The following is a 13,420-nucleotide window of genomic DNA, read 5'->3' as shown; positions in this document are numbered from 1 at the left end:
CTGGAGGTTATAACCCACATTATTCAAGAGAGTTATGTGGGTCAACTCAAATGAATATAAGCAGCAAACCTGGGAAATTTCTCTCTCCAGTTTTAAAAAGATCCCATTTCTAGATCTGCAAGGTTGCAAGATGTCAGACCTTAAACCTGTCAGTGATTTAAAAAACAAACTTTGCCCATCCTGGGCATTGGGTTAATAATGTTTTAGAAAAGAATTCCATATTTGGAGAAAATGAAAATGCACATATAGATTAATTTTTATAGAAAAGAGAATGAATACACATGAGAACATGCATTAAAAGCCAAAAAATAGAAGCCATGCAGCAACTTGTTAATGATCTTTTATCCCCCACTGTCTATATAGATTTGTACATTTCTGGATTCAGCAAGGTTTAAAAACCTGTTTGTGGGTTAGATTCTACAAGCTGCTCAGCACATCCTGTCCCTCACAGGCCAGTCTTCCTCTCAAGATCCAGACCTTACATGAATTTTGTAATACCAAGTTATCTGAAGGGTGTGATTGTCCACAAAAAAGTCTTGCCCTTATAAAGTGGAAGTCTCACCTTATCAGATATTTTACTTCTCCCATTCTAGCTAATTACACCCTGATAATGAAGAGTCTGGTAAATCTTTAAAGCATTAATTACTTTTGCCTCTGTGAAGTGCCTCCTGCTCATGGTGCTGTTTATTAACCAGACTGCACAATTTCTGTGTTCAACAGCCTTAATTTGCTTTAACATAGGTCATTCAGCGGCAGACACTTTCACATCCAGGGTACGTCTACACTGTACGGCTATTTCGGGATACTGGAGGTATCCCAAAATAGCTGCTCCACATCTACACAAGCCACCTGTTATTTTGAAATATTTTTCTAAGTAATGGGCATGCTACTTCACCTTTTTGCATGAGGGATAAGGAATAGCTTGAAATAGCGCATTATTTCAAAATAGATTAGAATTAAGATATGTCATTTGCGTAGCACAAATTGCATATCTTATTTTGAGTTCAGGGTGCTGTGTACATGCACCCTCAGAACTGCCAAATCCAGGAGTCCTCATTGTAAAAAGACACAGTATTAGGGAAATTTAAGTCCTTCAGGGAAAGCCGGGAGAAATAATGGAATTCAGGATATGTGGGATCAGGTGGAAGCTGCTAGAAGAGTTTTCTGCATCATTGGTCAGGCACTCATGCTCCTAACAGCTATCTAACCCATACTTACATGTTTCTTCATTTGACCAGACATTTCTTTGACCACAGGAGAATTTCCATATCAATTATAACATAAAATTGAATCAGAGTCTCTGGCTTATTATGAGAAAATGTTACCAAGTAAAAATCCAACAGACAGGAAGTATTTAGTGAAAGAGACACCATTTATTTATAAATAGTATATCCAGTCTTCAGGTGCTTCTTAATCCTCTCAAAGGACCATAAGGTATGGGAGTAGAAACAGGACTTATGCATTTCATGGAGCAGAGCTTGTGAGAAAGAGGTATGTGTACATGCATGTGGTTTATCTATGACATACATACAGGCAGTCCCCGGGTTACGTACAAGATAGGGACTATAGGTTTGTTCTTAAGTTGAATCTGTATGTAAGTCGGAACTGGCGTCCAGATTCAGACACTGCTGAAACTGACCGCCAGTTCTGACTTACATACAGAATCAACTTAAGAACCCCAAGTCAGCTGCTGCTGAAACTGATCAGCAGCTGATTCCAGGAAGCCCAGGGCAGAGCAACTCTGCCTCGGGCTTCCTGTAGTCAGCGCTGGTCAGTTTCAGCAGAAGCTGACTTGGGGACGCCTGGGGCAGAGCAGCTGGGGTGCTGCTGGGTTGCTCCAGTAGTGCCGCTCCTCGGTGCTACTGGACCAACCCAGCAGCACCCCATCTGCTCTGCCCCAGGCGTCCTGATTCAGCCGCTGCTGAAACTGACCAGCAGCGGCTGAATCAGGACCTGGGGCAGAGCAGCTGGGGTGCTGCCGGGTTGGTCCAGTAGTGCCCAGAGCGGCGCTGCAGGACCAATCGGCAGCGCCCCAGCTGCTCTGCCCCAGAGTCCAAAACAAAAGCCTGGTCTGCTGGGGGGGGGAGCACACTAGCTGCGCCCCCCCCCCCCAGCAGACCAGGGACACGGGGAGCAGAGCCGCAGCGGCAGCGGGGTGCCGCGCCTCTGAGGCTTTGCTCCGGCAAAGCCTCAGAGGCGCGGGACCCCCCGCGGCTGCGGCTTCAGTCCGGGTGCCTGTGGTCTGCTGGGGACGGTCCCCAGCAGACCACAGGCACCCAGACTGAAGCGGCAGCAGCGGCGGTTCCCCGCGCCTCTGAGGCTTTGCTCCGGCAAAGCCTCAGAGGCGCGGGACCCCCCCGCGGCTGTGGCTTCAGTCCGGGTGCCTGTGCGGCTTCAGACCAGGGGCACCGGAGCAGCTTACGAACGGGGCTTTCTCGCCCCGACCTCCAGGGCGAGAAAGCCCCGTTCGTAAGTGCGGATCCGACATAAGTCGGATCCGCGTAAGTCGGGGACTGCCTGTATAAGCAAAAAGCATATACATATTCTGTGTATAAAAACTGTCTTATTTAAAATGTCTCTTCCTCTCACATCCTCCTCACTTCCTTCTCCAAGAAAAATAAAGTAGTAAGCAGAGCACCTCACTTGGTTATCAGATTCAGATTGAATTACATCAATGAGTGACTACGGTTAGGTGGCGGTAAGACAGTATATGCAGTAAAGAGAATTCAGTGACTAGAGGATAGAAAACTCTTTCCTTCAGATCTGGATATATAAAAAATGGTAAGAGACCTATATGGCTACATCTACATTGCTAATCCGCTTCTTAAGAGCAAGCCCATCATAAAGAATTATAATAGGTTCACTATTCCGATGACCTGTAAACCTCATTGCACGAGGGCTAAGGGACCTTTCAGAATAGTGCTTTATTTCAAAATTTGGCACTGTGTAGAAAGCACCAAATTTCCAACTTAACCTTGAAATAAGCTACGCAATTTGTGTAGTGCAAATTGTGTGACTCATTTTGAGGTAAGGGTGCTGTGTAGATGCACACTATGGCTGCATCAGAAGCTCTTCAGTGACCTGAAAATCCAAAAAGTAGAATTTTACAAAAGGTGGAAACACAGAGTAATGGAGAAATCACTAAGATGAGTACAAAAATATAGTGCAAGCATGTAGGGACAGAACTAGAAAGGTTAAACACAAAATGTGTTATCCCTAGTGAAGAGTGCAAAAAACAAACAAACAAATAAACAAACAAACCAAAACAAAACAAAAACAAACAAAACCCCCCATCTATAAATGCATTCAGGGTAAGAGAGGCAATCAAATACACAGATCCTACACTTAGCTAGAAGGAAAGCTACTAACAGAGGACACCAAGAAGGCTGATGTGTCTAATGAGTATTTAGCTTCAGTCTCCACTAAAAAAGTTAAATTGTTACATGATACTTTGCACAATAAATAATAAGAGGGAAAGAACACAAGCCAGAATGGAGGGGGGAAAAGTTTAAAGAACATTTAAATAATTAGATGTATTCCTATGGGCAGGGCCTGACAAAATTCAACTTAGAGTATTTAAGGAATTAGCTAAAGCAATCTCAGAATCATAGGGTATGTCTACACTGCCACCCTAGTTCGAACTAGGGTGGCTAATATAGGCATTCGAAGTTGCAAATGAAGCCCGGGATTTAAATATCCCGGGCTTCATTTGCATCTTGCCGGGCGCCGCCATTTTAAAATCCCCCTTAGTGCAGACTCCGTGCCCGCGGCTGCACGCGGCACGGAGTAGGTAGTTCGAATTAGGCTCTCTAATTCGAACTACTGTTACTCCTCGTGGAGCCTAATTCGAACTACCTACTCTGTGCTGCGTGCAGCCGCGGGCACAGAGTCCGCACTAAGGGGGATTTAAAAATGGCAGCGCCAGGCAAGATGCAAATGAAGCCCGGCATATTTAAATCTCGGGATTCATTTGCAACTTCGAATGCCTACATTAGCCACCCTAGTTCAAACTAGGGTGGCAGTGTAGACATACCCATAGTAATTATTTTTTTAAATCCACAGAGGACGGTTGAGGGCCTAAAGCAGGCATGTCCAAAGTCCGGCCCGCGGGCCAATTGCGGCCCGTGTTCCGGTTTAATACGGCCCCACAGGTAATTTGGCAATATCTATCTTTTATGGCCCCCAACGAATCCATATGTATTGAGATGAATACATTGTAAAATCTCAGTTAATGTCAGTTGGTCTAAATCAGTTATAAATATATTTGGTCACAACATGTATACTTGGTGTTATGTTCCTGTTCATATTTTTTGAACTTAAAAGTTGACAGACAACCTTTATTACCAATAATATGTAATGTACTTTACAATGTTCCTGACATATATTTCAGCTTCCTGGATTTTTTTTTCATCTGGCCTTCAGATATGAAAGGCAGAGTGATTTAACACCTGTTTAGATTTGTCATCCATGTGATGAAATGAAAAGTATGCCATTTGCAATAAACTTTGCATAAAATAGTTAATTTGCATTTAATTTTAATGGTTCAAAGAATGTCAGGCAAAATGGTCGGCCCTCACGCTTGTTCACTTCATCAAATCTGGCCCTCTTTGAAAAAAGTTTGGGCACCCCTGGCCTAAAGCATTGAAAAGGGATGAACATAGTACCTTTCATTAAAAGAAAAAGCACAGATAACTTGGGGAATTGCAGACCAGCTAGCCTAACTTCAATACCAAGCAAGATCTAATTATTAAATAAGCTATTTGCAAGCACCTGGAGGATTATATAGTGAGAAATAATAGCCAACATAGATTTTTCAAAAATACATTTGCCAGATTTTTCTGATTTCTTGAGAGGATTGCTGGCCTAGTAGATGGGGGGGAAGCTGAAGATATGATTTATCTTTATTTTAATAAAGCTATTGACATGACATTCTCACAAGCACATGACATTCTTACAAGCAAACTAGGGACACATAGTGTAATAGAAATCACTGTGAAGTGGGTGCACAACTCAAAAACCACAGCTAGCCAGAGAGTAGATATCAGTGGTTGGCTGCCAAACTGGAAGGATGTAGCTAGTGGAGTTCCTCGTGTGTTTGTCAATTGCTATTGAACACTGTCACAAATGACTTGGACGATGGTATGAAGACAATGCTTATAAAATTTGTAGATGATACCAAATTGGGAAGGGACACCAGCATTTTGGAGAACAGAATTAGAATTCAAAACACTGTGACAAAATGCCAAATGCATCTGAAATCAGCAAGATGAAATTCAGTAAACACAAGTCCAAACTATTTTATAGAGGGGGGAAAAAATCAAATGTGCAACTTAAAAAAAAAGGGGGGGGGGGATAATTGCTGAGTCAGCAGTTCTGCAGAAAAGAAACCTGGGGTTATAGTGGATCACATATTGAATATGAGCGAACACTGTGATGCAGCTGCAGAAATGATTAATATAATTGCAGGCTGTTTTAACAGCAAATAGTGTATGTAAGACATGGGAATTAATCGTTCCAGAGTACTCGGCATTGAGGCCTCAGCTGGATCGTTGTGTCCAGTTTTGGGTGCCACACTTTAGGGAAGATGGACAAATGAGAGAGAGTCTAAAGAAAAGCAATACAAATGATGAAATGTTTAGAATAATCTGGCCTATCAGAAAACGTTTTAAAAAAACCTTGTCTTTAAGAAAAAAAACTGAGGGGAAATGTGGTGATAAGTGTATTCAAATATATTAGAGACTGTTATGAAGAGGATGGTGATAGGTTGGACACAGAGAACAGTGAAGACAGGACAACTAGTAACAGGCTTAATCTGCATCAAGGGAGATTTAGGTTAGATATTAGAAAAAAAGGGTTGCTCATTAAGTTCTAGAATAGGATACCAGGGAAGGCTGTGGAATCCCGTTGACTGGAGGGTTTTAAAGAGCAGGTTAGACAAACACCTGTCAGGGATGGTCTAGGTTTACTTGGCCCTGCCTCTCTGTCAGGGAATAGTCTAGAGATAGCTGCTCTAGGGCCCTTCCATCCCTATATTTCAATGATAGGAAGTAAAATCCTAAACAAGATGATTGCGCCTAGGAGGCTGGGACCATTACTTTATATGAACCATGCCTCAATCCTACATGCTTTGGTGCATCCAGATGGATTACTGTGATGGGCTAAATGTAGATATCCCTCTACTCAAGTTTCAGCTATTGCACAATGTGGGGCAGGCACGCTTCATGAGGGAGATTATTACACCCATGCTCCAGAGATTGCCTGGTTTTCACTTCATTTTTGGGTACAAACCCAAGGTTTGTATCCTTGTACACTAGTGGTCTTCAACCGTTGTAGGCATGAGATCGCTTTTTTTGAATTTAAGTGCAACCCAAGATACCCTTGCCCCACCTCCTTTGTGCCCCTTCTCCAAGGCCTCGACCATGCTCATTCCGTCCTCCCTCTCTCCTCCACACTCCCTCACTTTCACCAGTCTGGGGCACAGGGTTGGGGTTTGGGCTCTGGTCTTGGATTAAGGGATTTGAAGTGTGAGAGGGGCTCTAAACTGAGCCTGGGGCAGGCAGTTGGGTTGCCAAAGGGGGCTCTAGGTGCAGGCTCTGGGAGGGCGTTTGGATGCTGGGGTGCTTGGACAGGGGCTTGGGGTGTAGAAGGGAGTTCATGACTGGGGTAGGGTTTTAGGATGTGGGCACCAGCTGGGCCCTGCTTACCTCAGGTGGCTCCTGGGTGGTGGTGCAGTGGGGCTAAAGTAGGCTCACTCCTGCCCTGGCCCTGCACCACTCCCAAAAGCAGCCAGCATACTCCATCCATTCCAAGTCCTGCTATGACCCCTCTTTGCTTTGTGGAGATACAATACAGGGTGGGAAAGGAGGGGGCACCTTGACATCAGAACCCTCCTCTCCCTCCCCTGCCCAGAAAAGCAGGAGACTCCTGAGGAGAAAAGCTCCAAGGCAAAGGGCAGGAGCAGTCAGGGGGAGGGGGGAGGGGAGAGGGTGCGAAATGCAGCTGAAGTGCTGGGCTCAATAACCTCTTGGCCAGACCAGGCAGGATCACCTGTCAGAGGCTCCACGATCTATCAGTAGATTGGTGACCACTGTTGTACACCAATCACGGCAGGTGAGATAATGCAAGGTGGGCAGGCTGACAGAGTTCTTAGATTTGTGGATCTCAGGGTTGGTAGTGCTTAGCGAAGGACAAGAAGAATGGTAGTGTTATTAAGGCATTGGATTGGGATGAAGGAGCTTTTATTCACCCCAAAAGTGGCTTTGGATGACCTTGATCAAGACACTTGTTCTCTTGATTTCTTAGTGCCCCCATTGCAAAACAGCAGAGAATGGGCCTCTTCCCCACCTTTGTCTTGTCTACAGTATTTATATTGTAAGCTGTTCAGGGCACATTTGCTTTTTGGCTCTGCACCACATAGAACAATGAGACCCTACTTTCAGCTGGAGACACTAGTGCAAATATATTAAATACCAAACAAAAGCAATTTAATTGTCCTTTAATTGAAATTAATTCCCACCACTCTTGGCCCAATAGACTCCAGATTTGTTGGCCTGGAGGGCACATGGAAAAGCCTATTCTTGCAGGATTTTTCAGAGGGTGTGTGGATTTACTTTTGAGGCTTGGTGAATTCTACTGTGGATGATGGCAACTTAGCTTCGTAGTGTATTTTAAAATATGGGTACTATGACCAGAGATTACCTCTGGTAGTACCTCTGGTACTATGACCAGAGGTGCTCTGCATAAATATTCAGCTCTAAAGTGTGATGTATTGGCCTGAGCAGAGTACTCCAACTGTGAAGTGCCATGTTACAATGCTGACACTGATTCTTGCTGTGCCCTCGTGCAACCCATCTTACCTTTTTAAATATGGTTTCCCCATAACAACTCCCTTCTTTCCAGGATGTTGTGAAGATTCACAGATAGTAAAATACATTGCAGGTGAGAAGCACTAATTATTGCAACAATCTCCGAGCACAAAGAAACTAAAGTAAGATGATCTGGAAAGATCTAATTGTAGCCCATAGGGCTAGCTTGTCTTTATTATATTAACTTATTTATCTTCACTATATTTAGATGCTTTCTTTATAGTCAGTCGTAACGCGAGAAACCTCCAAGCTTGCATCCTATATAAGATATTAAAGAAAGTATATGTTATCCTAAGTGTGGTTAAATAAGCGGTAACCCCTTTGCATAGATTGATGTTTACCTTTAGAAGAGATTTTGGGGACTAAGACGAGCTTGCTCAGTGGTAGGAGTTAGAATGTTCCACCAAGTACTACCACAAAAGAGCATGGAAGTAATACTTACAAATCTGTTTAAGCAAGGAGTGATAAGTCTGATTGTGAGCTGAAATGCTAGATACACGTATTAATGTCCTAACCAATAGATAGAGGACACCAACATGAGTAGATTGAGGAAATACAAATAAGGGAAAGGGAAAACAATCCTACTGAATATGCATTAGATAAAGTGGCATCAGCATAACATATTACAGAAGTTGCATCCCAGCTGTGGGCATTAGGAAAGAGAGATGTAGTCTTCAGAATGTGCCATGATGATGGCCATTGGTGAAAGTGAGGAAAGTGATGGCAATGAGAAAGGCAGATGGCTAACTTTTCAGGTTGTTATTCAAGGGGTCCTGTGAGTACACAGCTGTTCTGATGTGCATCCTGCAGAGTGTTTGTGACTTGGCTAAATGTGTTACTAACCAGAAGAGTTCCTGTAGCATGAAGTCATACTCAGACACACTTCCCAACTATCGAGTGATTTTAATAATATTGGGCCTACTCATGGGACAAGCCCCATCAAAATGATAACTGGGAATTCTTAGCTCATCAATATCTATAATTCATAATCAATCAATCAGGATACATATTGGAGATAAATGAATCTTTCTAAAATCCAAACTCAAAAGCTAAGAACTCCACAGTTTTGTAACAAATCAAACATTCATAGGACTGAGGCAGAGGAAATTTTGAAAAGAGTATACATAGCCTCTTCCAGAGAGATTTTCTAAGCTTGGAGTACCGTCCAAACATGACTGGTAATGACAACAATTGCTGTGAAACTGACTAGCCTACGGCTTGCTGAAAAACGAGACCTGCAATAATGGCAGTACATCAATTGGACAGATTGACCAATGAATACTGTTTTCACTTTGCTTGTGGTTCTTTAACAAAAATGTACAAAATACCTAATTGCACTGCCTATAGAATTCAAGCACTGAAAAATCCTCAGAGCAGCAGTGGTAGAATTCAAGTCTGGCAGAGATCTGAAAACATAATATTTTATGAAAACTCCATTATGCTCCCCTTTGTTTGCTGACTCTCCTTTCCATCACTGCTGATGATCAAGACACACTTCCTTGGGGAGTAAATCCAAGAGCACACAAAGAAACAAGTCCAATCCTATTCTATTGATAAAAAAGTACACCTGGCTGCTCCATGCCCACAATAGCATATACATGGCTGATTGTCATAAATCCTGCTTACCCACATCCTTCAGTTGCACCATAATTGCTTTATGGTAATGACTTATGACATAGATGAACCAATCAGGCAAGTACACATTGATTAGCAAATACAGCCCAGTTATCCAGAGATATGTCCAATCCAAAAAGTCTGCTCCATGGTGTAATTAAAATCCAGACTTGGCAGCTAGCCTCTATCATTAAAATTGAACAGGCTAGAATTCCAGCCAGACACTTTGGAGAAGTTCAGAGACAAATCCAACCTATTCTTTGCTACTATGCAGCAATAATTAGCCACAAGAGTAAAAATATAGAAAAAACAAAATTGTGAGAACTGAAAAACAAAGTTCCTTCTTACAGAAACATCAGTGGAAAAAAATCTAAATACCATTTTGTTTTATATGCTAATAGCTTACCTTAATATTTGAAGAAAAATTGTATCTTACTCCTTAGGGGTTCATCAGTCACTTCTGCTTATTCCTCTTACCTGAAGCTGTAACTATCAGTTTATAGCTTCATAACCAACAGCAAACAGAGCAGTCATAAGTAAAAGTCAGACAGAGAGAGTAGCCAAAATTAAAAGATTCACAGCCCGAGTTATCAAGTGACGATTGAGTTTCAGGGTTTCTCGCTTGATCTCATAAAGAGTCCTGGTTTTTATCACACTCTGAAAATTAGTCCCTGCTTTTAAAGTATCAGTTTGGGCACCTAAAACTTGAAGCATCCAAAATCCCCAGTTACTCCTGATAATTTAGTCCTTTGGGTTAGAGGAAATGGTAGTTGGATAACCAACGTCTCACATTTACCTAGAATTCTTAATTCTTTAAAAATAAACAGAAAACCTCTTTCCACACAAGTGTTCCTTCCAGCCTTGCACGGACTGCCCCCCTGAAGGAAAGCTCTCAAGATCCTGTGATGGTGTCTCCCACTTCAGTGTCTGTGTCCCCATTGGAAGAGAGATGGGATGCTGCAGGTGTCATGAGAGCAAGTCCACTAACCTCTCTCTCTCTAGGGAGACTGCATGACATTTACTGTTTCTTAGGCACTGTGTGTTTTGTGGCCTAAGTAAAGCTGAAGCCATTTAACCCTGCTGAGAAATACAGAGTTATCAAAGATCTAGAAAAATAGTTTACATGAGAACAGAAGGGATCTTTGTTGGCTTTTCCCTGATGGCTCCTCTTCTCAACTTAAAGCTTTATGTCAATTTACTCATGCAGGCAAGAATAGTTCAGCTATAGCAACTGAGTTACAGTGAAGGCCTGCTCCATGCTCACATCCCATCCAATTTTCCAGCTGAATGGATCTTGGTTTCAGGATGCCCAGTGTTGTGACAGAGGTCAATGTTATTAGAAGATACCATTCCTGGTCATTCCCCTTCTTTGCATAACTCATTTAATGGCTTAATCAAAAGTCAATTCTATTTACTGGTCAAGATGGATTTTTGGGTAACTGAAGCTCCAGTAGTGTCCCCCAGTAGTTATTTATTTCTACCTAGAATACTTATATGACCCAGCTCCCAACTCCCAGTGTAGCCCTCTCCCCACCAGACCATCTTTCCTCTGTCTAATGGAGATTCCAGCTATCACTGAAAATGTTCTCTCACCCAAAGTTAGGGGCATTGTCTGACATTAAATTCTAACAGAAATTGTTGGCAAAAAGTGACTGTAACATACCCTGCTGTCAACAAGTATGCAAACAATGGTATACTAGCTAACCAAGAGTGTGTGTTTACATTCATAAAGTGTATTTCTCAAGCCTCAGAGAAGCACCTCACTTGCTACTCTGTTATGTAATACTGCACATATGGTTAGCTAAAGCACCAGTTTACATCAGGGGAATTTGCAGCATAATAATCTCAATATAGATATATGGCACAGGGAAAAGATGGGCATCAACCAGTATAGTTTAGCTGGCAATGTCACTTTGCAGGAAGTTTACATTAGGGCTGCTTTTACAGAAACACTTTTGTGGAAAAACTTGCCAGCTGTCAACACTGGCCACTTGAATTTCTGCAAGAACACTGACTTCCTACTGTCTGAAATCAGGGCTTCTTGCGGAAATGCTATGCTGCTCCCATTCGGGCAAAAGTCCCTTTTGCACAAAGCTTTTGCGCAAAAGGGCCAGTGTAGACAGCTCAGATTTGTTTTGCACAAAAAAGCCCCGATTGCGAAAATGGTGATCGGGGCTTTTTTGTGGAAAAGCGCGTCTAGTTTGGCACGGACACTTTTCCGCAAAAAGTGCTCTTGCGGAAAAGCATCCGTGCCAATCTAGACGCTCTTTTCCGCAAATGCTTTTAACGGAAAACTTTTCCGTTAAAAGCATTTCCGCAAAATCATGCCAGTCTAGACGCAGCCTAGGAGATTACAGCAATAAAGATTTCCTTAATATAGACCAGCCCTAAGAGCTTGATCCCTCACTACCTTACTTTGTAGGTCATTTTCATACCCACTTTGGTGTAATGTCTCATATTAACACATTTCACTGTGTAAACACTTGACAGCCATTTTATACAGATCACCACCACCACCACAAGTTGCAAGGAAGTAGAGAAACAAGATTATGAAACTAGGCAAGTATTTTAAGCACCAAATTCCCTTAGACACCTTTGAAAACATCTCACAAGGGCCCTAGACCTCCAAGTGCAATGTGGGTATTTTAATAGCACCTCTGCCAACCAAATATGAGGAAAGGAATTTCGGGGGACAAGGGTGCACAAGAGAGCAGGGTTTTCTTTTTCATCGTAGGAAGCAAAATACATTCTGTCAAGAGGGCACATTTGCCATCTCTCCATACACACTTTTCCACAGTAACTTATGAACAGTACCCAAGTGGAAAATAGAATTAACGTGTTGAGTAAGTTTTATTCTCCTTTAATTTGCTATAGCTCTCATTATGAGTCTTTTGTTTTGCTTTGGTTAATCTTTGCAAGAGCAGCAATGAAGTGTTGTAAAGCTGTACTTGATTGTTTCATGGTATTGTTTGGTTCGGTAAGCCTGAAACCCACTTCTTATTTGCCATGGAAGGTGTCAGAGCCATGTAAAACACTAAAAGCTTTAGCAAGAATCCAAAGCAACTAAGAAACTCTCATTTCACAGAAAGGGTTCATGGATGTCTCTGTAACAAGAGTTGATTTCTGTTCAGAAATATGAGGGAACAGCTGAGTAGATCAGAATTTAGTACCTGTGAAACTGCAGTCCTAAATCACAGACTAGTAGGTAGACAATATATGCAGATTTTCAAATATCCTATTAGCAGGCCTTATTTCAAATCCAGGTGGACCACCATAAGCAGTAAGATGACAGATTAGATTTCTTGTCCTTGCACTGCTAATGCTGTCATCAGAGACCAATTACTGCCAACTGTAAAGTTGACAGAATACCTACGGAGTTCATATTAGGCCAAACAGTCACCAAGTGGTTACAATTTTAGGTCACTTGGGCTTGTACTGATTTAGATGGTGGTGAGATGAAAGGCTTCATCTCTCACCATCAGTCTCCTGAGCAATTCAATTTCTCTAATCTTTTGTCATTTATTTTATACACTTTAGCTCCTTTAGGCCAAGCCTTCCTCATGTTGCCCACTAGACATTCCTCACAACAAAGCCAAACTCATTTTCTACATGTCTAACCTCTCAGTCATTATTTACTGTGCTCCTGATTTGTTTCAGCTGCCTGCTATACAGAAGAGATAATGCATCAGCCATTTTACATTCTGTTTTGTGTAACTGGATGTCACTGTTTCAAACAGTGTCAGCATTTGCTGATGCCTGTGCAGTGTTCTGTGATTTATACTATCTAAGCAATCTTCTCTTTGAAGAGTCTCATATGGACTGTGAATCCCTTACCCCAAAATGGCTGTCAGTCACAAATTTTAGTGCAGTTATCCTCATTACTCCAGTGAAATAGCAAAGTATTATTCCCATTGTACAGGGTGGGAACTGAGGCAGAGCAA

This window comes from Pelodiscus sinensis, chromosome 5 (genome assembly GCF_052426305.1).
Source record: "Pelodiscus sinensis isolate ZL-2025 chromosome 5, ASM5242630v1, whole genome shotgun sequence".
In the NCBI taxonomy this organism is placed as follows: Eukaryota; Metazoa; Chordata; order Testudines; family Trionychidae; genus Pelodiscus; species Pelodiscus sinensis.
The sequence above is the reverse complement of the archived record's forward strand: the minus strand, read 5'-3'. Positions refer to the sequence as shown.